Consider the following 6260-nt stretch of genomic DNA (forward strand, 5'->3'; position numbering starts at 1 on the left):
AGATTAGGACCACCTGTGAAATTACAGTAATTCATGTCCTGTGTTTGACACCTTTCTAGGACCCCAGCTATACTGTACATATTCCAGTTTAATTACACTGAAGGACAGACCTGGGCCCATTCAATAAAGTTCTTGTATAATCCTAATACACTCTTAAAGAAACCCTAATGCAGACAGTCTAGCATCATTTGGCAATAAAATAGAAAAGGAGACAGAAGCTCAACACACATCTGTTCAATTCCAATGCCTATGGTCTTAGCCACTCTCTACAGCCTTGTCAACAATTGCATACAGTAAACAGTTAGAAACTCATTGAGACACAGAAATAAATGAGATAGAGCACTTACCTTCAGTACATTCATCGAGGGAAGCAGAGATGTCAGGAAAACAAGCCAGTCCAGCTCACATAAACAGACATAAGCAAATAGAGAACTCCCATTGAGATAAGACATGCCCCATTTTAATATAGATTGGTGTGGAAGGTGACCAATGACAGGGGATGTAGGACAGCAGGATTGCAAGTGTCAGCTGGGACATGGTGCAAGCATTTACTGAGGCAATGGCAGGGGTCACAGAATTGGCAGAGCTAACTGTCCCCTGATGTGAAAGTGATGAAAAGTACTGAGTGGAAGTGACTTCCAAGTTCTGAGCCAGAGAAGTGGCAGTGGAAGAACACTGTTGATTTAGCTAAAGAGTTGAGAGTTGAGTTGGGTTCGAATAACTTCAAAGGACTTAGAATGTTCAGATAGAGATATCCTCCAGAGCAGTGGAGATGCGAATCTATAACTCAGGTGAGCAAATACATTCATAAAATAGGAGCCTAAGATGGTTCCATTGGTTCAGCATTTGACTTATAGGCATGAGGACCCAAGTTCTGCCCTCAGAAGCCATGGAAAAAGCTAGGTGTGGTGGCATGTGCTTACAATCCCAACACTGGCAAGGTGGAGACGGGTGGAGAGCTAGAGCTTACTGGCCAGTCAGCCTAGGTGAATTACAGAGCTTCACCCCAGAGACTCTGTCTAAAAACCAGCAATGTGGAAAGCTCCTGAGAATGAGTGACATTTGAGGATATCTTCTGGCTTGCTCACGAGTGCACACACACACACACACACACACACACACACACAGAGAGAGAGAGAGAGATCGAGCTGTGAAATCACTGGCTGTAAGGGTGTGGTTGAAGACCCACATTGCATAGTGTGCATACTACATATGATTTTTAAAGAAAAATATATTGGGGGGATAGAGAAGGAAAACCTTCTGATCTTGCCTTATTGGATATGCCAATAAGCTTGTCCATTGGCAGTGACAGTGAACACAGTCAACACTTGATTGTCCATGACGAGTTTTAACACTTTCCAGACTGACTCTGGGAACACCATAGTGTTAGTGAATGATACAATGATGGCTAAATATTTAAGAAAGCCACATGATGCATAGTGGGAATGTCCTACCACTGTCCTCTGGTGTTTTCACATGACTTCATTTTATAGTTTTTATTTAACTATTTTATTTTGCTCATAGTATTACTTAAGCCTACTGTAGCTACAGTAAATTTAAATTTAAATTTAGATAGAAAGTTCTTAGGCTTAAGGCCATGAATAAATAGAAACCATTTCATTGTACTTCACAAGCACAATATAAATATTTAATATTAATGTAAAAGACATTTTCATGATGCTGTACAACATAAGTGTTGTACCAAGTGTTGTCCAGATTATTTTTAAATAAAGGGTATTTTTAATACACTGCCTTGTGGTGGCGTGATCTCGACTGGTACCTCTATCAAACCCTTGTTTGTTCAGTCTACCCAACCATTATTTGGTCTTTATTTAAAACACATGGAAGTTTACACTCCCTTAGGAAAAAATTTGATGATTATAGACCTTTTTGCTCATTTGGTTCATTTGTTCTTTTGAGAAGAATATCTTGTTATGTTACTCAGGCTAGCCCAAAACTTTCAATCTCCCTCCCTCAGCCCTCTGAGTGCTGGAAGTACAGGCAAATGTCATCAGGTCTGGCTAGAGACCAATTTGAGAGAAAACACTGTGGCAATATCTTGTTCAAATTGATTCTACATGATCCAGAGCATGAAGACTATTATGTTGTGCAAATCATTTCAAGACTGGCTTGGGAAATTGTAGAACATTGAGAATATAGTTCTGCCTATCAAAAGGCTACCATCTTAGTTACTTTGCTATTGCTATGACAAAATACCAGGACCATGACAATTTTTAAAAAAGTGTTTAATTGAGCTCTGGTGGTTTGACTATTATGCTTGACCCATGGGAAGTGGTACTTTCCATGGTGTGGGAAGTGTGGCCTTGTTGGAATCGGTGTGGCCGTGTTGGAGGAAGTGTGTCACTGTGTAGAAGGGCTTTGAGGACTCCTAGTGCTCAAGCTCTACTCAGTGTGGAAAAGAGAACTTCTTCCTGGCTGCCTGCAGAAGCCAGTCTCCTGCTGCTGCCTTTGGATGAAGATGTAGAACTCTTGGCTCTCCCAGTACCATGTCTGCCTGCATGATGCTGTTTTTCTCACCATGATGATAATGGATTGAACTTCTAGAACTGTAAGCCAGCCCCAATTAGATGTTCTCTTTTTAAGAGTTACCTTGGTCATTGTGTCTCTACACAGCAACGAAACCCAAACTAAGCCATAAGCTTATGGCCATGATGGCAGAGAAAAGGTATGGTAGCAGAAACAACTGAAACCTCACATCATGATCCACAAGCAGGAGACAGAAAGAGCTAACTGTGAATGACACGAGTCTTTTGAAGCCTCAAAGCCCACCCCAAGTGGAACACTTCCTCCAATAAGGCCACACCTTCTATCCATCTCAAACAGTGCCACCAACTGAGGATAAATGCTCAGATATGTGAGCCTGTGAAGCCACTCTCATTCAGACCACCACAGCACACTGAGAAACATCTGTGCCTCTCACCTTAGATCACCAATGTCAGACCAAAGAATGATTCTACCAGAGTTTGATTTGGTGACCCAGTGAGTTTATTGGACATACTTACAGGAACATAAATGAAGGGTTGCGTACTGGTATGTGAGTGACTTCAAGGCAGTCACATCACCAAAGCCTCACATTTGCTTGGTTGTTGATTCCTCTGTAGCTGCACAGATGGAATACCCTCCTTCAGCTAAGTCCCATCTTCTGTAAACTTCTACTTCCTAGAACAAAGAGAACATGCACAGCTAGAACAGAATGCCATACAGGTGGCAGGGAAGTGCAAGAAGGCTGGCTGAGGTCTCAGGGGAGGGTCTAATAGCTTTCCTCCTCCCCTATGAGGGAATTTGTTTCTCTTCTGTATAACATATCCCAAGGAGCTAATAGATAATTCTCAGTGTGGCTTTACCCACAGCCTTACAAACATGTTCTTAACTTGATGATAAAAAAAAAAATACTAAAATTTCCTGATTTAGAAGTTACAAATGTGATCTGGTTTTACAACAAAGAAGCTTGAGTTCTTAATTGAATCTCTGGTAAGTGTATAAAGTCATCAGATGGTCTCTGCAGTTACTGGCCCTCGTCTGTATGAGCTAACACCAAACTGGACCACACTCTAATAAACAGTGAAGGGAAATACAATGAAAATAGCAGACATACTCATAAATTGATGTGGTCACAAGTAGGCAAGCCCAGCTGAATCTTATGGTTTTATGCTTCCAGTCTCTGAATATTACTAAGATCAATACTGGCTGCACGCACACACACACACACACACACACACACACAAATTAAATGAAAGCCATGTATTTGAGGGCAAGGGTTAGAAATCAGGGCAGGTCTGAGTCACCAAGGTTCTAAAACTGAAGAGGGTAACGAGGGCATTTACCCTCTAGTGTTGTAATACAGATGTTTTCAGGTGATTATCTTAGGAAGCATTGGCAACTAAAATCAATAAATAAAGTCACATGGTCCTTGTGAGGCCTAAGATGGATCATCACTCAACAAAGAGTAAACAAACCTCAAAGGAAACCAGGTCACTGTAGGTAAACAAGCAAACTCTAGCAAGAAGTCACTGAGAAGGAGACGGGAAGATTATATGTTGTAAACTGGGAGGCCCTGACAGAAACCTAAAATGCAGAGGTCACATTAGCTGTGGTTACCAAAACAGCCCATACAGTCTGAGGTCAAGAAAACATAACAAGGTGTTCTCTGACAGACCAGCTGTTTGAATGTGCTGTTGTTTGGGTCCTTGGTACACAGCCATTAAAAGGGAATTCACACCACGGGGTTTGCAAAGTTTAGGCCTCTCATCTCTAACTGAACATAAACTCTTAGTTGGCCAAAAATAAGACATTATCCATGTGTGTGGGTGGTGTAGGTGTGTGCATACACATGCACATTGTATGGATGCCAGAGGTAAATGTAGAATATCTCTCTCAGTCAATTCTCACTGAACATGGAACTCACCTGCTGGCTTGATTGACAGGTCCGAAAAACCCAGGGATCCTTCTGTCTCCACCTCACTGGCACTGGGGTCATGGTCTCTATGCCTGGCATTTCACATGGGGTCTCTGGATCAGACTCAGGCTCCCATGCTCCACAGATTCACTTTATCGATTGAGCCATCTCCCTGACTGTCTTTATAAAAGACTGACAGAAGTGGGAGAGGATTTCCTTTTTTTTTCCAATTATACATGAATCTATATAAAGTTTTCACTTGATAGAAGACAGAGCACACATATGATCCAATAGTTAGACTGCTCCCAAGAATATATGCAGAAGCCAGACAATGTGATGGACATACACATCATAGCAACATAAAGACTTGGATTTAGATTTGTTCTGGGAGTTGAACTTGCCCCAAACAGAAATCTGTCCATTGAATAAAATAGAAAATACCAGAAAGTGATTTTGAATTGATCTCCCTCAGAATTTGAAAACCATCACCTGTTTGGGTTTTTTGTTTGTTTGTTTTGTTTTTTTGTTTTTTTGTGTTTTTTTAATTTTTATTTTAAAGAATAGAGATGTTTTGGAGAGAATTAAAAAAAAAAAAAAAAAAAAAAACCTCAGACTTTTTCAACACATATATTAGGTACTCTTAACCCCTGATCAATTGTTCCAGCCTCAAATTTAGACAACTCTTAAATTATTCCTACTGCATTTTCTCACTTCTGCTCTTTTTTTTTTGATATAGGCTAGAGTTTTTGATAAGGAGTGAATGCTTAAGTGGGGGTCTATAATTTCTTTAGTGAATTTCTTCATTATGAAACATATTCATAATCACCACCTCTTGAGAGCTTTGTGGCATGAAGTCCATCATTCAATATCCCAGTGGCCTTCTCATCTTTATTGTTGTCCTAGTTTCATTTCTGTTGCTGGGATAAACAACCTGATGAAATACAATATAGGGGAGAAAAGAGTATTCATCTTACAATCCCAGGTTTCAATCTGTTATTGCAAAGAAGTCAAGACAGGAACTTAAAAGTACCACATCCACAGGCAAGAGAATAAGTTCATGGATCCTTGCTGCCTACTGGTCAGTTCTCACCTAGTCTTCTCTCCTCTCACATAGCTCCAGGTCCAACCTTGGGAATAATGCTACCCACAGTGATGTGGGTCACTTAGCAATCAGAACAATTCCCCCACGAACATGTCTACAGGTCAACCTGATGCAAATACTTTCTTAATTAAGATTATTTTTCTAAGTGATTGTAGATTGGGGTAAGTTACTTACAACTGACCAGTGTGTGTTCCGCAACTGCATCGGCATGCCATAAGACTACCAAGACTTCGGAAACGTACTCCCAGGTCTTAAAAGATTTAGAAATGACAGCACCAAAACATGGAGCTCTAAGAGAATCTGCAGGCCTGCTTTTAGTAAAATAGAATGCAGTGTGCCAGAAAGAGCTCTTTGCTTACAGCTATTCCAACTATGCAACCAGATCTTATCATACCAGGCAGCATCATTAAAAACTGATGTGTTCATGCAGAAATCCAAACTAACAACTTTATCAATTCATGTGAAGGGTTTTATTGAAGACCAAAATAATAATAATAATAATAACAATCAATAATTTGGGCTAGAAAATGCTCCAGATACCAAGTTCATCTACCTAAAGTTTACAGGATTCACCCTTATGAGAATAAGACTTTGGGACCGTATCAGATTTGCCTAATTCTCAAAAGTCCTAAAATATTGTTGGCAATAATTGTATGTTAACCTAAAGTCTTTTTAGTGTCTAGAAAATACAACTCAGCTGGACATGAGATATATCCATTCTGCACAGCCAGTGCCATCTCA

General features: G+C 40.2%; 1 protein-coding gene across 1 annotated transcript in view; it reads right to left on the reverse strand.

The window, feature by feature from the left end:
- Insig2 (insulin induced gene 2) overlaps positions 1 to 444 on the reverse strand; it is a 29129-nt gene extending 28685 nt beyond the window's left edge. The window contains exon 1 of the mRNA XM_021150062.2: positions 348 to 444. The gene's annotated coding sequence lies outside the window, so the exon portion shown is untranslated. The remainder of the gene's footprint in view (positions 1 to 347) is intronic.
- Positions 445 to 6260: the final 5816 nt, after the last annotated feature.

This window comes from Mus caroli, chromosome 1 (genome assembly GCF_900094665.2).
Source record: "Mus caroli chromosome 1, CAROLI_EIJ_v1.1, whole genome shotgun sequence".
Taxonomy (NCBI): Eukaryota; Metazoa; Chordata; class Mammalia; order Rodentia; family Muridae; genus Mus; species Mus caroli.